The sequence below is a fragment of the Mesoplodon densirostris genome, chromosome Y (assembly GCF_025265405.1).
Source record: "Mesoplodon densirostris isolate mMesDen1 chromosome Y, mMesDen1 primary haplotype, whole genome shotgun sequence".
Classification (NCBI taxonomy): Eukaryota; Metazoa; Chordata; class Mammalia; order Artiodactyla; family Ziphiidae; genus Mesoplodon; species Mesoplodon densirostris.
The window spans coordinates 305,292-325,568 of record NC_082682.1 but is presented as its reverse complement, the minus strand read 5'-3'; positions in this window follow the sequence as shown (position 1 = coordinate 325,568).

Here is a 20,277-nt window from a genome sequence, read left to right as displayed (position 1 = left end):
CCTTCTGAGGGAGAGTGTGTGCGCCGTAGTCCCCTTTTATTTTCCGAGAAACATAACACAGAAGAGACGGTTGGGGTCGACTCTTTGTATGCAGAGGGAAGGGTGATGAACAGATTCTCGCCCGCAGAGCTTGATTTCTCCAGCTGTAAGGCAGCCCCAGGACCACGTTTTGGCCAGTATTCCATTCAACGTGGCTCTGCCTCCGCGGAGGCCCTCTGAACTGCACTGAAAGAACCCCTGCGCCTAAAGTGCATCCTGGCAACTCTTACCTGTCATCTCTCTATTGGGAAGCAAGGTCCACGGTAGGTCCAGCCTGCCAGAAAATCCTGAAAATCCGGTCAAATTCTTAGCCATTTGGTCCATCCAAAGTCACCTAGGCCGGACTAGTTCATGAAGCGTGTAATGCTATCCGTGGCACGCAAAACACCCCGCGTCCAGCGAAGTGTGATCATAGGAAGGCCCAGTGGGGCTGAAAGTCTCCAGCAGTCAGTCAGAGAGTGCTAGTAAATGCGCTGTGGCGTCAAGTTGTAAACGGGAGAATATGGGAGAAGCCCGTATTTCCCCCTTTTGACAGCAGCTCCATTGCAGCTTCCAAGCCTGCTGAAAACCACACCACCAGGAGACTCTTCACGCCACCGGTGCCGCTGAAGAGCACAGAGTTTTTTTCCTAAAGAATCCAGGGGCTTGCGATTCCTTCCTGGGAGCTCACCCCAGTTGCGTACTGTAGCTAAAGGGCCAACTAAATGTGACCTCTAGTCTTGAGGTAAGGTGCACATTTTCCCATTACCAGAGATAGAGGTGCACCGGTTTCCAGGAAGTCTTAGTCAATGGACGGCTTTAGCTTTACTATGGCCCACAGTGCTCAAGACTCTCACATGGTCAATTCCTGCCAAGGAAGGACACTGTGTACCCAAAGCCTTCTGGGCACAATCAAGGGATACACAGCTCGGGGAAGTTCCCTCACTATGCAGTTGGAAGGGCCGGGAACTAATGTGTTCTCTATGGCTAGCGTTCCACAGCTTTGAAAGAGCCTCAGGAAGGCGGTTCGTGGCAGGCTTTCATTCCCTGCGGGTCTGCCACTTTGAGGAAACATAAGAGGCCCTGAAGGAAACCACCGGGGCGCCACTTCAGTCTGGGGACTCCTGCTCGAGGTCTCTCTAAGTGATGCGGAAACTGGCCTTTAGGTCCAGCCCGAAATAAAGAAGAGATTTACCCTGAGCATTGCTAGGCATTTGCAACATCCAAAGTCACCTAGGCCTACTGAGGACATTTAGAGGATTATGCCGTTCACCACATGCAGAGCACACTGCATCCAAAAGTTTCATCGCAGAAGGCCGGATTGCGTTCCAATGGTCTCTTTGGGATTGTCAGAGAAGCTAGGTACATGTGCGGGGTGATCCAGTTTGTCATTGAGAAGCCTGGCAAAAGGCAGGATTTCCCCCAGTTGAAAGGTAGATAGTGGCGGCCTCAAGGCTGACTGAAAGACATTGCCATGAACCGTCTTCTAGTCACTCCTAGGAATACGCTCAGTGAAGAAAGTGAGCGTTCTCCTAGGAATCCAGGTGGTCTCCAGTGCCTTGCTAGGAGCTCATCCCACGCTTGCCCTAGCTCAGGGCAAAGTAAACGTGACCCCTGGCCTCAAGGCAAGCACGAGTGTTTCCTATCAGCAAAGTTTTGTGTGCAGCCATCTCCGTGCGTCCTGACTCGACAGACTGCTTTAACTCCTCTACGGCTTTCCGTAGGCCTAAGAGAGTCGCGTAGGAATTCCCTTCTGAGGGAGAGTGTGTGCGCCGTAGTCCCCTTTTATTTTCCGAGAAACATAACACAGAAGAGACGGTTGGGGTCGACTCTTTGTATGCAGAGGGAAGGGTGATGAACAGATTCTCGCCCGCAGAGCTTGATTTCTACAGCTGTAAGGCAGCCCCAGGACCACGTTTTGGCCAGTATTCCATTCAACGTGGCTCTGCCTCTGCGGAGGCCCTCTGAACTGCACTGAAAGAACCCCTGCGCCTAAAGTGCATCCTGGCAACTCTTACCTGTCATCTCTCTATTGGGAAGCAAGGTCCACGGTAGGTCCAGCCTGCCAGAAAATCCTGAAAATCCGGTCAAATTCTTAGCCATTTGGCCCATCCAAAGTCACCTAGGCCGGACTAGTTCATGAAGCGTGTAATGCTATTCGTGGCACGCAAAACACCCCGCATCCAGCGAAGTGTGATCATAGAAAGGCCCAGTGGGGCTGAAAGTCTCCAGCAGTCAGTCAGAGAGTGCTAGTAAATGCGCTGTGGCGTCAAGTTGTAAACGGGAGAATATGGGAGAAGCCCGTATTTCCCCCTTTTGACAGCAGCTCCATTGCAGCTTCCAAGCCTGCTGAAAACCACACCACCAGGAGACTCTTCACGCCACAGGTGGCGCTGAAGAGCACAGAGTTTTTTTCCTAAAGAATCCAGGGGCTTGCGATTCCTTCCTGGGAGCTCACCCCAGTTGCGTACTGTAGCTAAAGGGCCAACTAAATGTGACCTCTAGTCTTGAGGTAAGGTGCACATTTTCCCATTACCAGAGATAGAGGTGCACCGGTTTCCAGGAAGTCTTAGTCAATGGACGGCTTTAGCTTTACTATGGCCCACAGTGCTCAAGACTCTCACATGGTCAATTCCTGCCAAGGAAGGACACTGTGTACCCAAAGCCTTCTGGGCACAATCAAGGGATACACAGCTCGGGGAAGTTCCCTCACTATGCATTTGGAAGGGCCGGGAACTAATGTGTTCTCTATGGCTAGCGTTCCACAGCTTTCAAAGAGCCTCAGGAAGGCGGTTCGTGGCAGGCTTTCATTCCCTGCGGGTCTGCCACTTTGAGGAAACATAAGAGGCCCTGAAGGAAACCACCAGGGCGCCACTTCAGTCTGGGGACTCCTGCTCGAGGTCTCTCTAAGTGATGCGGAAACTGGCCTTTAGGTGCAGCCCGAAATAAAGAAGAGATTTACCCTGAGCATTGCTAGGCATTTGCAACATCCAAAGTCACCTAGGCCTACTGAGGACATTTAGAGGATTATGCCGTTCATCACATGCAGAGCACACTGCATCCAAAAGATTCATCGCAGAAGGCCGGATTGCGTTCCAATGGTCTCTTTGGGATTGTCAGAGAAGCTAGGTACATGTGCGGGGTGATCCAGTTTGTCATTGAGAAGCCTGGAAAAAGGCAGGATTTCCCCCAGTTGAAAGGTAGATAGTGGCGGCCTCAAGGCTGACTGAAAGACATTGCCATGAACCGTCTTCTAGTCACTCCTAGGAATACGCTCAGTGAAGAAAGTGAGCGTTCTCCTAGGAATCCAGGTGGTCTCCAGTGCCTTGCTAGGAGCTCATCCCACGCTTGCCCTAGCTCAGGGCAAAGTAAACGTGACCCCTGGCCTCAAGGCAAGCACGAGTGTTTCCTATCAGCAAAGTTTTGTGTGCAGCCATCTCCGTGCGTCCTGACTCGACAGACTGCTTTAACTCCTCTACGGCTTTCCGTAGGCCTAAGAGAGTCGCGTAGGAATTCCCTTCTGAGGGAGAGTGTGTGCGCCGTAGTCCCCTTTTATTTTCCGAGAAACATAACACAGAAGAGACGGTTGGGGTCGACTCTTTGTATGCAGAGGGAAGGGTGATGAACAGATTCTCGCCCGCAGAGCTTGATTTCTACAGCTGTAAGGCAGCCCCAGGACAACGTTTTGGCCAGTATTCCATTCAACGTGGCTCTGCCTCCGCGGAGGCCCTCTGAACTGCACTGAAAGAACCCCTGCGCCTAAAGTGCATCCTGGCAACTGTGACCTGTCATCTCTCTATTGGGAAGCAAGGTCCACGGTAGGTCCAGCCTGCCAGAAAATCCTGAAAATCCGGTCAAATTCTTAGCCATTTGGCCCATCCAAAGTCACCTAGGCCGGACTAGTTCATGAAGCGTGTAATGCTATTCGTGGCACGCAAAACACCCCGCGTCCAGCGAAGTGTGATCATAGAAAGGCCCAGTGGGTCTGAAAGTCTCCAGCAGTCAGTCAGAGAGTGCTAGTAAATGCGCTGTGGCGTCAAGTTGTAAACGGGAGAATATGGGAGAAGCCCGTATTTCCCCCTTTTGACAGCAGCTCCATTGCAGCTTCCAAGCCTGCTGAAAACCACACCACCAGGAGACTCTTCACGCCACAGGTGCCGCTGAAGAGCACAGAGTTTTTTTCCTAAAGAATCCAGGGGCTTGCGATTCCTTCCTGGGAGCTCACCCCAGTTGCGTACTGTAGCTAAAGGGCCAACTAAATGTGACCTCTAGTCTTGAGGTAAGGTGCACATTTTCCCATTACCAGAGATAGAGGTGCACCGGTTTCCAGGAAGTCTTAGTCAATGGACGGCTTTAGCTTTACTATGGCCCACAGTGCTCAAGACTCTCACATGGTCAATTCCTGCCAAGGAAGGACACTGTGTACCCAAAGCCTTCTGGGCACAATCAAGGGATACACAGCTCGGGGAAGTTCCCTCACTATGCAGTTGGAAGGGCCGTGAACTAATGTGTTCTCTATGGCTAGCGTTCCACAGCTTTGAAAGAGCCTCAGGAAGGCGGTTCGTGGCAGGCTTTCATTCCCTGCGGGTCTGCCACTTTGAGGAAACATAAGAGGCCCTGAAGGAAACCACCGGGGCGCCACTTCAGTCTGGGGACTCCTGCTCGAGGTCTCTCTAAGTGATGCGGAAACTGGCCTTTAGGTCCAGCCCGAAATAAAGAAGAGATTTACCCTGAGCATTGCTAGGCATTTGCAACATCCAAAGTCACCTAGGCCTACTGAGGACATTTAGAGGATTATGCCGTTCACCACATGCAGAGCACACTGCATCCAAAAGTGTCATCGCAGAAGGCCAGATTGCGTTCCAATGGTCTCTTTGGGATTGTCAGAGAAGCTAGGTACATGTGCGGGGTGATCCAGTTTGTCATTGAGAAGCCTGGAAAAAGGCAGGATTTCCCCCAGTTGAAAGGTAGATAGTGGCGGCCTCAAGGCTGACTGAAAGACATTGCCATGAACCGTCTTCTAGTCACTCCTAGGAATACGCTCAGTGAAGAAAGTGAGCGTTCTCCTAGGAATCCAGGTGGTCTCCAGTGCCTTGCTAGGAGCTCATCCCACGCTTGCCCTAGCTCAGGGCAAAGTAAACGTGACCCCTGGCCTCAAGGCAAGCACGAGTGTTTCCTATGAGCAAAGTTTTGTGTGCAGCCATCTCCGTGCGTCCTGACTTGACAGACTGCTTTAACTCCTCTACGGCTTTCCGTAGGCCTAAGAGAGTCGCGTAGGAATTCCCTTCTGAGGGAGAGTGTGTGCGCCGTAGTCCCCTTTTATTTTCCGAGAAACATAACACAGAAGAGACGGTTGGGGTCGACTCTTTGTATGCAGAGGGAAGGGTGATGAACAGATTCTCGCCCGCAGAGCTTGATTTCTACAGCTGTAAGGCAGCCCCAGGACCACGTTTTGGCCAGTATTCCATTCAACGTGGCTCTGCCTCCGCGGAGGCCCTCTGAACTGCACTGAAAGAACCCCTGCGCCTAAAGTGCATCCTGGCAACTCTTACCTGTCATCTCTCTATTGGGAAGCAAGGTCCACGGTAGGTCCAGCCTGCCAGAAAATCCTGAAAATCCGGTCAAATTCTTAGCCATTTGGTCCATCCAAAGTCACCTAGGCCGGACTAGTTCATGAAGCGTGTAATGCTATCCGTGGCACGCAAAACACCCCGCGTCCAGCGAAGTGTGATCATAGGAAGGCCCAGTGGGGCTGAAAGTCTCCAGCAGTCAGTCAGAGAGTGCTAGTAAATGCGCTGTGGCATCAAGTTGTAAACGGGAGAATATGGGAGAAGCCCGTATTTCCCCCTTTTGACAGCAGCTCCATTGCAGCTTCCAAGCCTGCTGAAAACCACACCACCAGGAGACTCTTCACGCCACAGGTGCCGCTGAAGAGCACAGAGTTTTTTTCCTAAAGAATCCAGGGGCTTGCGATTCCTTCCTGGGAGCTCACCCCAGTTGCGTACTGTAGCTAAAGGGCCAACTAAATGTGACCTCTAGTCTTGAGGTAAGGTGCACATTTTCCCATTACCAGAGATAGAGGTGCACCGGTTTCCAGGAAGTCTTAGTCAATGGACGGCTTTAGCTTTACTATGGCCCATAGTGCTCAAGACTCTAACATGGTCAATTCCTGCCAAGGAAGGACACTGTGTACCCAAAGCCTTCTGGGCACAATCAAGGGATACACAGCTCGGGGAAGTTCCCTCACTATGCAGTTGGAAGGGCCGGGAACTAATGTGTTCTCTATGGCTAGCGTTCCACAGCTTTGAAAGAGCCTCAGGAAGGCGGTTCGTGGCAGGCTTTCATTCCCTGCGGGTCTGCCACTTTGAGGAAACATAAGAGGCCCTGAAGGAAACCACCGGGGCGCCACTTCAGTCTGGGGACTCCTGCTCGAGGTCTCTCTAAGTGATGCGGAAACTGGCCTTTAGGTCCAGCCCGAAATAAAGAAGAGATTTACCCTGAGCATTGCTAGGCATTTGCAACATCCAAAGTCACCTAGGCCTACTGAGGACATTTAGAGGATTATGCCGTTCACCACATGCAGAGCACACTGCATCCAAAAGTTTCATCGCAGAAGGCCGGATTGCGTTCCAATGGTCTCTTTGGGATTGTCAGAGAAGCTAGGTACATGTGCGGGGTGATCCAGTTTGTCATTGAGAAGCCTGGAAAAAGGCAGGATTTCCCCCAGTTGAAAGGTAGATAGTGGCGGCCTCAAGGCTGACTGAAAGACATTGCCATGAACCGTCTTCTAGTCACTCCTAGGAATACGCTCAGTGAAGAAAGTGAGCGTTCTCCTAGGAATCCAGGTGGTCTCCAGTGCCTTGCTAGGAGCTCATCCCACGCTTGCCCTAGCTCAGGGCAAAGTAAACGTGACCCCTGGCCTCAAGGCAAGCACGAGTGTTTCCTATCAGCAAAGTTTTGTGTGCAGCCATCTCCGTGCGTCCTGACTCGACAGACTGCTTTAACTCCTCTACGGCTTTCCGTAGGCCTAAGAGAGTCGCGTAGGAATTCTCTTCTGAGGGAGAGTGTGTGCGCCGTAGTCCCCTTTTATTTTCCGAGAAACATAACACAGAAGAGACGGTTGGGGTCGACTCTTTGTATGCAGAGGGAAGGGTGATGAACAGATTCTCGCCCGCAGAGCTTGATTTCTACAGCTGTAAGGCAGCCCCAGGACCACGTTTGGGCCAGTATTCCATTCAACGTGGCTCTGCCTCCGCGGAGGCCCTCTGAACTGCACTGAAAGAACCCCTGCGCCTAAAGTGCATCCTGGCAACTCTTACCTGTCATCTCTCTATTGGGAAGCAAGGTCCACGGTAGGTCCAGCCTGCCAGAAAATCCTGAAAATCCGGTCAAATTCTTAGCCATTTGGTCCATCCAAAGTCACCTAGGCCGGACTAGTTCATGAAGCGTGTAATGCTATTCGTGGCACGCAAAACACCCCGCGTCCAGCGAAGTGTGATCATAGAAAGGCCCAGTGGGGCTGAAAGTCTCCAGCAGTCAGTCAGAGAGTGCTAGTAAATGCGCTGTGGCGTCAAGTTGTAAACGGGAGAATATGGGAGAAGCCCGTATTTCCCCCTTTTGACAGCAGCTCCATTGCAGCTTCCAAGCCTGCTGAAAACCACACCACCAGGAGACTCTTCACGCCACAGGTGCCGCTGAAGAGCACAGAGTTTTTTTTCCTAAAGAATCCACGGGCTTGCGATTCCTTCCTGGGAGCTCACCCCAGTTGCGTACTGTAGCTAAAGGGCCAACTAAATGTGACCTCTAGTCTTGAGGTAAGGTGCACATTTTCCCATTACCAGAGATAGAGGTGCACCGGTTTCCAGGAAGTCTTAGTCAATGGACGGCTTTAGCTTTACTATGGCCCACAGTGCTCAAGACTCTCACATGGTCAATTCCTGCCAAGGAAGGACACTGTGTACCCAAAGCCTTCTGGGCACAATCAAGGGATACACAGCTCGGGGAAGTTCCCTCACTATGCAGTTGGAAGGGCCGGGAACTAATGTGTTCTCTATGGCTAGCGTTCCACAGCTTTGAAAGAGCCTCAGGAAGGCGGTTCGTGGCAGGCTTTCATTCCCTGCGGGTCTGCCACGTTGAGGAAACATAAGAGGCCCTGAAGGAAACAACCGGGGCGCCACTTCAGTCTGGGGACTCCTGCTCGAGGTCTCTCTAAGTGATGCGGAAACTGGCCTTTAGGTCCAGCCCGAAATAAAGAAGAGATTTACCCTGAGCATTGCTAGGCATTTGCAACATCCAAAGTCACCTAGGCCTACTGAGGACATTTAGAGGATTATGCCGTTCACCACATGCAGAGCACACTGCATCCAAAAGTGTCATCGCAGAAGGCCGGATTGCGTTCCAATGGTCTCTTTGGGATTGTCAGAGAAGCTAGGTACATGTGCGGGGTGATCCAGTTTGTCATTGAGAAGCCTGGAAAAAGGCAGGATTTCCCCCAGTTGAAAGGTAGATAGTGGCGGCCTCAAGGCTGACTGAAAGACATTGCCATGAACCGTCTTCTAGTCACTCCTAGGAATATGCTCAGTGAAGAAAGTGAGCGTTCTCCTAGGAATCCAGGTGGTCTCCAGTGCCTTGCTAGGAGCTCATCCCACGCTTGCCCTAGCTCAGGGCAAAGTAAACGTGACCCCTGGCCTCAAGGCAAGCACGAGTGTTTCCTATCAGCAAAGTTTTGTGTGCAGCCATCTCCGTGCGTCCTGACTTGACAGACTGCTTTAACTCCTCTACGGCTTTCCGTAGGCCTAAGAGAGTCACGTAGGAATTCCCTTCTGAGGGAGAGTGTGTGCGCCGTAGTCCCCTTTTATTTTCCGAGAAACATAACACAGAAGAGACGGTTGGGGTCGACTCTTTGTATGCAGAGGGAAGGGTGATGAACAGATTCTCGCCCGCAGAGCTTGATTTCTACAGCTGTAAGGCAGCCCCAGGACCACGTTTTGGCCAGTATTCCATTCAACGTGGCTCTGCCTCCGCGGAGGCCCTCTGAACTGCACTGAAAGAACCCCTGCGCCTAAAGTGCATCCTGGCAACTCTTACCTGTCATCTCTCTATTGGGAAGCAAGGTCCACGGTAGGTCCAGCCTGCCAGAAAATCCTGAAAATCCGGTCAAATTCTTAGCCATTTGGTCCATCCAAAGTCACCTAGGGCGGACTAGTTCATGAAGCATGTAATGCTATCCGTGGCACGCAAAACACTCCGCGTCCAGCGAAGTGTGATCATAGAAAGGCCCAGTGGGGCTGAAAGTCTCCAGCAGTCAGTCAGAGAGTGCTAGTAAATGCGCTGTGGCGTCAAGTTGTAAACGGGAGAATATGGGAGAAGCCCGTATTTCCCCCTTTTGACAGCAGCTCCATTGCAGCTTCCAAGCCTGCTGAAAACCACACCACCAGGAGACTCTTCACGCCACAGGTGCCGCTGAAGAGCACAGAGTTTTTTTCCTAAAGAATCCAGGGGCTTGCGATTCCTTCCTGGGAGCTCACCCCAGTTGCGTACTGTAGCTAAAGGGCCAACTAAATGTGACCTCTAGTCTTGAGGTAAGGTGCACATTTTCCCATTACCAGAGATAGAGGTGCACCGGTTTCCAGGAAGTCTTAGTCAATGGACGGCTTTAGCTTTACTATGGCCCACAGTGCTCAAGACTCTCACATGGTCAATTCCTGCCAAGGAAGGACACTGTGTACCCAAAGCCTTCTGGGCACAATCAAGGGATACACAGCTCGGGGAAGTTCCCTCACTATGCAGTTGGAAGGGCCGGGAACGAATGTGTTCTCTATGGCTAGCGTTCCACAGCTTTGAAAGAGCCTCAGGAAGGCGGTTCGTGGCAGGCTTTCATTCCCTGCGGTTCTGCCACTTTGAGGAAACATAAGAGGCCCTGAAGGAAACCACCGGGGCGCCACTTCAGTCTGGGGACTCCTGCTCGAGGTCTCTCTAAGTGATGCGGAAACTGGCCTTTAGGTCCAGCCCGAAATAAAGAAGAGATTTACCCTGAGCATTGCTAGGCATTTGCAACATCCAAAGTCACCTAGGCCTACTGAGGACATTTAGAGGATTATGCCGTTCACCACATGCAGAGCACACTGCATCCAAAGGATTCATCGCAGAAGGCCGGATTGCGTTCCAATGGTCTCTTTGGGATTGTCAGAGAAGCTAGGTACATGTGCGGGGTGATCCAGTTTGTCATTGAGAAGCCTGGAAAAAGGCAGGATTTCCCCCAGTTGAAAGGTAGATAGTGGCGGCCTCAAGGCTGACTGAAAGACATTGCCATGAACCGTCTTCTAGTCACTCCTAGGAATACGCTCAGTGAAGAAAGTGAGCGTTCTCCTAGGAATCCAGGTGGTCTCCAGTGCCTTGCTAGGAGCTCATCCCACGCTTGCCCTAGCTCAGGGCAAAGTAAACGTGACCCCTGGCCTCAAGGCAAGCACGAGTGTTTCCTATGAGCAAAGTTTTGTGTGCAGCCATCTCCGTGCGTCCTGACTCGACAGACTGCTTTAACTCTTCTACGGCTTTCCGTAGGCCTAAGAGAGTCACGTAGGAATTCCTTTCTGAGGGAGAGTGTGTGCGCCGTAGTCCCCTTTTATTTTCCGAGAAACATAACACAGAAGAGACGGTTGGGGTCGACTCTTTGTATGCAGAGGGAAGGTTGATGAACAGATTCTCGCCCGCAGAGCTTGATTTCTACAGCTGTAAGGCAGCCCCAGAACCACGTTTTGGCCAGTATTCCATTCAACGTGGCTCTGCCTCCGCGGAGGCCCTCTGAACTGCACTGAAAGAACCCCTGCGCCTAAAGTGCATCCTGGCAACTCTTACATGTCATCTCTCTATTGGGAAGCCAGGTCCACGGTAGGTCCAGCCTGCCAGAAAATCCTGAAAATCCGGTCAAATTCTTAGCCATTTGGTCCATCCAAAGTCACCTAGGCCGGACTAGTTCATGAAGCGTGTAATGCTATTCGTGGCACGCAAAACACCCCGCGTCCAGCGAAGTGTGATCATAGAAAGGCCCAGTGGGGCTGAAAGTCTCCAGCAGTCAGTCAGAGAGTGCTAGTAAATGCGCTGTGGCGTCAAGTTGTAAACGGGAGAATATGGGAGAAGCCCGTATTTCCCCCTTTTGACAGCAGCTCCATTGCAGCTTCCAAGCCTGCTGAAAACCACACCACCAGGAGACTCTTCACGCCACAGGTGCCGCTGAAGAGCACAGAGTTTTTTTCCTAAAGAATCCAGGGGCTTGCGATTCCTTCCTGGGAGCTCACCCCAGTTGCGTACTGTAGCTAAAGGGCCAACTAAATGTGACCTCTAGTCTTGAGGTAAGGTGCACATTTTCCCATTACCAGAGATAGAGGTGCACCGGTTTCCAGGAAGTCTTAGTCAATGGACGGCTTTAGCTTTACTATGGCCCATAGTGCTCAAGACTCTAACATGGTCAATTCCTGCCAAGGAAGGACACTGTGTACCCAAAGCCTTCTGGGCACAATCAAGGGATACACAGCTCGGGGAAGTTCCCTCACTATGCAGTTGGAAGGGCCGGGAACTAATGTGTTCTCTATGGCTAGCGTTCCACAGCTTTGAAAGAGCCTCAGGAAGGCGGTTCGTGGCAGGCTTTCATTCCCTGCGGGTCTGCCACTTTGAGGAAACATAAGAGGCCCTGAAGGAAACCACCGGGGCGCCACTTCAGTCTGGGGACTCCTGCTCGAGGTCTCTCTAAGTGATGCGGAAACTGGCCTTTAGGTCCAGCCCGAAATAAAGAAGAGATTTACCCTGAGCATTGCTAGGCATTTGCAACATCCAAAGTCACCTAGGCCTACTGAGGACATTTAGAGGATTATGCCGTTCACCACATGCAGAGCACACTGCATCCAAAAGTTTCATCGCAGAAGGCCGGATTGCGTTCCAATGGTCTCTTTGGGATTGTCAGAGAAGCTAGGTACATGTGCGGGGTGATCCAGTTTGTCATTGAGAAGCCTGGAAAAAGGCAGGATTTCCCCCAGTTGAAAGGTAGATAGTGGCGGCCTCAAGGCTGACTGAAAGACATTGCCATGAACCGTCTTCTAGTCACTCCTAGGAATACGCTCAGTGAAGAAAGTGAGCGTTCTCCTAGGAATCCAGGTGGTCTCCAGTGCCTTGCTAGGAGCTCATCCCACGCTTGCCCTAGCTCAGGGCAAAGTAAACGTGACCCCTGGCCTCAAGGCAAGCACGAGTGTTTCCTATCAGCAAAGTTTTGTGTGCAGCCATCTCCGTGCGTCCTGACTCGACAGACTGCTTTAACTCCTCTACGGCTTTCCGTAGGCCTAAGAGAGTCGCGTAGGAATTCCCTTCTGAGGGAGAGTGTGTGCGCCGTAGTCCCCTTTTATTTTCCGAGAAACATAACACAGAAGAGACGGTTGGGGTCGACTCTTTGTATGCAGAGGGAAGGGTGATGAACAGATTCTCGCCCGCAGAGCTTGATTTCTACAGCTGTAAGGCAGCCCCAGGACCACGTTTGGGCCAGTATTCCATTCAACGTGGCTCTGCCTCCGCGGAGGCCCTCTGAACTGCACTGAAAGAACCCCTGCGCCTAAAGTGCATCCTGGCAACTCTTACCTGTCATCTCTCTATTGGGAAGCAAGGTCCACGGTAGGTCCAGCCTGCCAGAAAATCCTGAAAATCCGGTCAAATTCTTAGCCATTTGGTCCATCCAAAGTCACCTAGGCCGGACTAGTTCATGAAGCGTGTAATGCTATTCGTGGCACGCAAAACACCCCGCGTCCAGCGAAGTGTGATCATAGAAAGGCCCAGTGGGGCTGAAAGTCTCCAGCAGTCAGTCAGAGAGTGCTAGTAAATGCGCTGTGGCGTCAAGTTGTAAACGGGAGAATATGGGAGAAGCCCGTATTTCCCCCTTTTGACAGCAGCTCCATTGCAGCTTCCAAGCCTGCTGAAAACCACACCACCAGGAGACTCTTCACGCCACAGGTGCCGCTGAAGAGCACAGAGTTTTTTTTCCTAAAGAATCCACGGGCTTGCGATTCCTTCCTGGGAGCTCACCCCAGTTGCGTACTGTAGCTAAAGGGCCAACTAAATGTGACCTCTAGTCTTGAGGTAAGGTGCACATTTTCCCATTACCAGAGATAGAGGTGCACCGGTTTCCAGGAAGTCTTAGTCAATGGACGGCTTTAGCTTTACTATGGCCCACAGTGCTCAAGACTCTCACATGGTCAATTCCTGCCAAGGAAGGACACTGTGTACCCAAAGCCTTCTGGGCACAATCAAGGGATACACAGCTCGGGGAAGTTCCCTCACTATGCAGTTGGAAGGGCCGGGAACTAATGTGTTCTCTATGGCTAGCGTTCCACAGCTTTGAAAGAGCCTCAGGAAGGCGGTTCGTGGCAGGCTTTCATTCCCTGCGGGTCTGCCACGTTGAGGAAACATAAGAGGCCCTGAAGGAAACAACCGGGGCGCCACTTCAGTCTGGGGACTCCTGCTCGAGGTCTCTCTAAGTGATGCGGAAACTGGCCTTTAGGTCCAGCCCGAAATAAAGAAGAGATTTACCCTGAGCATTGCTAGGCATTTGCAACATCCAAAGTCACCTAGGCCTACTGAGGACATTTAGAGGATTATGCCGTTCACCACATGCAGAGCACACTGCATCCAAAAGTGTCATCGCAGAAGGCCGGATTGCGTTCCAATGGTCTCTTTGGGATTGTCAGAGAAGCTAGGTACATGTGCGGGGTGATCCAGTTTGTCATTGAGAAGCCTGGAAAAAGGCAGGATTTCCCCCAGTTGAAAGGTAGATAGTGGCGGCCTCAAGGCTGACTGAAAGACATTGCCATGAACCGTCTTCTAGTCACTCCTAGGAATACGCTCAGTGAAGAAAGTGAGCGTTCTCCTAGGAATCCAGGTGGTCTCCAGTGCCTTGCTAGGAGCTCATCCCACGCTTGCCCTAGCTCAGGGCAAAGTAAACGTGACCCCTGGCCTCAAGGCAAGCACGAGTGTTTCCTATCAGCAAAGTTTTGTGTGCAGCCATCTCCGTGCGTCCTGACTTGACAGACTGCTTTAACTCCTCTACGGCTTTCCATAGGCCTAAGAGAGTCGCGTAGGAATTCCCTTCTGAGGGAGAGTGTGTGCGCCGTAGTCCCCTTTTATTTTCCGAGAAACATAACACAGAAGAGACGGTTGGGGTCGACTCTTTGTATGCAGAGGGAAGGGTGATGAACAGATTCTCGCCCGCAGAGCTTGATTTCTACAGCTGTAAGGCAGCCCCAGGACCACGTTTTGGCCAGTATTCCATTCAACGTGGCTCTGCCTCCGCGGAGGCCCTCTGAACTGCACTGAAAGAACCCCTGCGCCTAAAGTGCATCCTGGCAACTCTTACCTGTCATCTCTCTATTGGGAAGCAAGGTCCACGGTAAGTCCAGCCTGCCAGAAAATCCTGAAAATCCGGTCAAATTCTTAGCCATTTGGTCCATCCAAAGTCACCTAGGGCGGACTAGTTCATGAAGCATGTAATGCTATCCGTGGCACGCAAAACACCCCGCGTCCAGCGAAGTGTGATCATAGAAAGGCCCAGTGGGGCTGAAAGTCTCCAGCAGTCAGTCAGAGAGTGCTAGTAAATGCGCTGTGGCGTCAAGTTGTAAACGGGAGAATATGGGAGAAGCCCGTATTTCCCCCTTTTGACAGCAGCTCCATTGCAGCTTCCAAGCCTGCTGAAAACCACACCACCAGGAGACTCTTCACGCCACAGGTGCCGCTGAAGAGCACAGAGTTTTTTTCCTAAAGAATCCAGGGGCTTGCGATTCCTTCCTGGGAGCTCACCCCAGTTGCGTACTGTAGCTAAAGGGCCAACTAAATGTGACCTCTAGTCTTGAGGTAAGGTGCACATTTTCCCATTACCAGAGATAGAGGTGCACCGGTTTCCAGGAAGTCTTAGTCAATGGACGGCTTTAGCTTTACTATGGCCCACAGTGCTCAAGACTCTCACATGGTCAATTCCTGCCAAGGAAGGACACTGTGTACCCAAAGCCTTCTGGGCACAATCAAGGGATACACAGCTCGGGGAAGTTCCCTCACTATGCAGTTGGAAGGGCCGGGAACTAATGTGTTCTCTATGGCTAGCGTTCCACAGCTTTGAAAGAGCCTCAGGAAGGCGGTTCGTGGCAGGCTTTCATTCCCTGCGGGTCTGCCACTTTGAGGAAACATAAGAGGCCCTGAAGGAAACCACCGGGGCGCCACTTCAGTCTGGGGACTCCTGCTCGAGGTCTCTCTAAGTGATGCGGAAACTGGCCTTTAGGTCCAGCCCGAAATAAAGAAGAGATTTACCCTGAGCATTGCTAGGCATTTGCAACATCCAAAGTCACCTAGGCCTACTGAGGACATTTAGAGGATTATGCCGTTCACCACATGCAGAGCACACTGCATCCAAAGGATTCATCGCAGAAGGCCGGATTGCGTTCCAATGGTCTCTTTGGGATTGTCAGAGAAGCTAGGTACATGTGCGGGGTGATCCAGTTTGTCATTGAGAAGCCTGGAAAAAGGCAGGATTTCCCCCAGTTGAAAGGTAGATAGTGGCGGCCTCAAGGCTGACTGAAAGACATTGCCATGAACCGTCTTCTAGTCACTCCTAGGAATACGCTCAGTGAAGAAAGTGAGCGTTCTCCTAGGAATCCAGGTGGTCTCCAGTGCCTTGCTAGGAGCTCATCCCACGCTTGCCCTAGCTCAGGGCAAAGTAAACGTGACCCCTGGCCTCAAGGCAAGCACGAGTGTTTCCTATGAGCAAAGTTTTGTGTGCAGCCATCTCCGTGCGTCCTGACTCGACAGACTGCTTTAACTCTTCTACGGCTTTCCGTAGGCCTAAGAGAGTCACGTAGGAATTCCTTTCTGAGGGAGAGTGTGTGCGCCGTAGTCCCCTTTTATTTTCCGAGAAACATAACACAGAAGAGACGGTTGGGGTCGACTCTTTGTATGCAGAGGGAAGGTTGATGAACAGATTCTCGCCCGCAGAGCTTGATTTCTACAGCTGTAAGGCAGCCCCAGAACCACGTTTTGGCCAGTATTCCATTCAACGTGGCTCTGCCTCCGCGGAGGCCCTCTGAACTGCACTGAAAGAACCCCTGCGCCTAAAGTGCATCCTGGCAACTCTTACATGTCATCTCTCTATTGGGAAGCCAGGTCCACGGTAGGTCCAGCCTGCCAGAAAATCCTGAAAATCCGGTCAAATTCTTAGCCATTTGGTCCATCCAAAGTCACCTAGGCCGGACTAGTTCATGAAGCGTGTAATGCTATTCGTGGCACGCAAAACACCCCGCGTCCAGCGAAGTGTGATCATAGAAAGGCCCAGTGGGGCTGAAAGTCTCCAGCAGTCAGTCAGAGAGTGCTAGTAAATGCGCTGTGGCGTCAAGTTGTAAACGGGAGAATATGGGAGAAGCCCGTATTTCCCCCTTTTGACAGCAGCTCCATTGCAGCTTCCAAGCCTGCTGAAAACCACACCACCAGGAGACTCTTCACGCCACAGGTGCCGCTGAAGAGCACAGAGTTTTTTTCCTAAAGAATCCAGGGGCTTGCGATTCCTTCCTGGGAGCTCACCCCAGTTGCGTACTGTAGCTAAAGGGCCAACTAAATGTGACCTCTAGTCTTGAGGTAAGGTGCACATTTTCCCATTACCAGAGATAGAGGTGCACCGGTTTCCAGGAAGTCTTAGTCAATGGACGGCTTTAGCTTTACTATGGCCCACAGTGCTCAAGACTCTCACATGGTCAATTCCTGCCAAGGAAGGACACTGTGTACCCAAAGCCTTCTGGGCACAATCAAGGGATACACAGCTCGGGGAAGTTCCCTCACTATGCAGTTGGAAGGGCCGGGAACTAATGTGTTCTCTATGGCTAGCGTTCCACAGCTTTGAAAGAGCCTCAGGAAGGCGGTTCGTGGCAGGCTTTCATTCCCTGCGGGTCTGCCACTTTGAGGAAACATAAGAGGCCCTGAAGGAAACCACCAGGGCGCCACTTCAGTCTGGGGACTCCTGCTCGAGGTCTCTCTAAGTGATGCGGAAACTGGCCTTTAGGTCCAGCCCGAAATAAAGAAGAGATTTACCCTGAGCATTGCTAGGCATTTGCAACATCCAAAGTCACCTAGGCCTACTGAGGACATTTAGAGGATTATGCCGTTCACCACATGCAGAGCACACTGCATCCAAAAGTGTCATCGCAGAAGGCCGGATTGCGTTCCAATGGTCTCTTTGGGATTGTCAGAGAAGCTAGGTACATGTGCGGGGTGATCCAGTTTGTCATTGAGAAGCCTGGAAAAAGGCAGGATTTCCCCCAGTTGAAAGGTAGATAGTGGCGGCCTCAAGGCTGACTGAAAGACATTGCCATGAACCGTCTTCTAGTCACTCCTAGGAATACGCTCAGTGAAGAAAGTGAGCGTTCTCCTAGGAATCCAGGTGGTCTCCAGTGCCTTGCTAGGAGCTCATCCCATGCTTGCCCTAGCTCAGGGCAAAGTAAACGTGACCCCTGGCCTCAAGGCAAGCACGAGTGTTTCCTATCAGCAAAGTTTTGTGTGCAGCCATCTCCGTGCGTCCTGACTCGACAGACTGCTTTAACTCCTCTACGGCTTTCCGTAGGCCTAAGAGAGTCGCGTAGGAATTCCCTTCTGAGGGAGAATGTGTGCGCCGTAGTCCCCTTTTATTTTCCGAGAAACATAACACAGAAGAGACGGTTGGGGTCGACTCTTTGTATGCAGAGGGAAGGGTGATGAACAGATTCTCGCCCGCAGAGCTTGATTTCTACAGCTGTAAGGCAGCCCCAGGACCACGTTTTGGCCAGTATTCCATTCAACGTGGCTCTGCCTCCGCGGAGGCCCTCTGAACTGCACTGAAAGAACCCCTGCGCCTAAAGTGCATCCTGGCAACTCTTACCTGTCATCTCTCTATTGGGAAGCCAGGTCCACGGTAGGTCCAGCCTGCCAGAAAATCCTGAAAATCCGGTCAAATTCTTAGCCATTTGGTCCATCCAAAGTCACCTAGGCCGGACTAGTTCATGAAGCGTGTAATGCTATTCGTGGCACGCAAAACACCCCGCGTCCAGCGAAGTGTGATCATAGAAAGGCCCAGTGGGGCTGAAAGTCTCCAGCAGTCAGTCAGAGAGTGCTAGTAAATGCGCTGTGGCGTCAAGTTGTAAACGGGAGAATATGGGAGAAGCCCGTATTTCCCCCTTTTGACAGCAGCTCCATTGCAGCTTCCAAGCCTGCTGAAAACCACACCACCAGGAGACTCTTCACGCCACAGGTGCCGCTGAAGAGCACAGAGTTTTTTTCCTAAAGAATCCAGGGGCTTGCGATTCCTTCCTGGGAGCTCACCCCAGTTGCGTACTGTAGCTAAAGGGCCAACTAAATGTGACCTCTAGTCTTGAGGTAAGGTGCACATTTTCCCATTACCAGAGATAGAGGTGCACCGGTTTCCAGGAAGTCTTAGTCAATGGACGGCTTTAGCTTTACTATGGCCCACAGTGCTCAAGACTCTCACATGGTCAATTCCTGCCAAGGAAGGACACTGTGTACCCAAAGCCTTCTGGGCACAATCAAGGGATACACAGCTCGGGGAAGTTCCCTCACTATGCAGTTGGAAGGGCCGGGAACTAATGTGTTCTCTATGGCTAGCGTTCCACAGCTTTGAAAGAGCCTCAGGAAGGCGGTTCGTGGCAGGCTTTCATTCCCTGCGGGTCTGCCACTTTGAGGAAACATAAGAGGCCCTGAAGGAAACCACCAGGGCGCCACTTCAGTCTGGGGACTCCTGCTCGAGGTCTCTCTAAGTGATGCGGAAACTGGCCTTTAGGTCCAGCCCGAAATAAAGAAGAGATTTACCCTGAGCATTGCTAGGCATTTGCAACATCCAAAGTCACCTAGGCCTACTGAGGACATTTAGAGGATTATGCCGTTCACCACATGCAGAGCACACTGCATCCAAAAGTGTCATCGCAGAAGGCCGGATTGCGTTCCAATGGTCTCTTTGGGATTGTCAGAGAAGCTAGGTACATGTGCGGGGTGATCCAGTTTGTCATTGAGAAGCCTGGAAAAAGGCAGGATTTCCCCCAGTTGAAAGGTAGATAGTGGCGGCCTCAAGGCTGACTGAAAGACATTGCCATGAACCGTCTTCTAGTCACTCCTAGGAATACGCTCAGTGAAGAAAGTGAGCGTTCTCCTAGGAATCCAGGTGGTCTCCAGTGCCTTGCTAGGAGCTCATCCCACGCTTGCCCTAGCTCAGGGCAAAGTAAACGTGACCCCTGGCCTCAAGGCAAGCACGAGTGTTTCCTATCAGCAAAGTTTTGTGTGCAGCCATCTCCGTGCGTCCTGACTCGACAGACTGCTTTAACTCCTCTACGGCTTTCCGTAGGCCTAAGAGAGTCGCGTAGGAATTCCCTTCTGAGGGAGAGTGTGTGCGCCGTAGTCCCCTTTTATTTTCCGAGAAACATAACACAGAAGAGACGGTTGGGGTCGACTCTTTGTATGCAGAGGGAAGGGTGATGAACAGATTCTCGCCCGCAGAGCTTGATTTCTACAGCTGTAAGGCAGCCCCAGGACCACGTTTGGGCCAGTATTCCATTCAACGTGGCTCTGCCTCCGCGGAGGCCCTCTGAACTGCACTGAAAGAACCCCTGCGCCTAAAGTGCATCCTGGCAACTCTTACCTGTCATCTCTCTATTGGGAAGCCAGGTCCACGGTAGGTCCAGCCTGCCAGAAAATCCTGAAAATCCGGTCAAATTCTTAGCCATTTGGTCCATCCAAAGTCACCTAGGCCGGACTAGTTCATGAAGCGTGTAATGCTATTCGTGGCACGCAAAACACCCCGCGTCCAGCGAAGTGTGATCATAGAAAGGCCCAGTGGGGCTGAAAGTCTCCAGCAGTCAGTCAGAGAGTGCTAGTAAATGCGCTGTGGCGTCAAGTTGTAAACGGGAGAATATGGGAGAAGCCCGTATTTCCCCCTTTTGACAGCAGCTCCATTGCAGCTTCCAAGCCTGCTGAAAACCACACCACCAGGAGACTCTTCACGCCACAGGTGCCGCTGAAGAGCACAGAGGTTTTTTTCCTAAAGAATCCAGGGGCTTGCGATTCCTTCCTGGGAGCTCACCCCAGTTGCGTACTGTAGCTAAAGGGCCAACTAAATGTGACCTCTAGTCTTGAGGTAAGGTGCACATTTTCCCATTACCAGAGATAGAGGTGCACCGGTTTCCAGGAAGTCTTAGTCAATGGACGGCT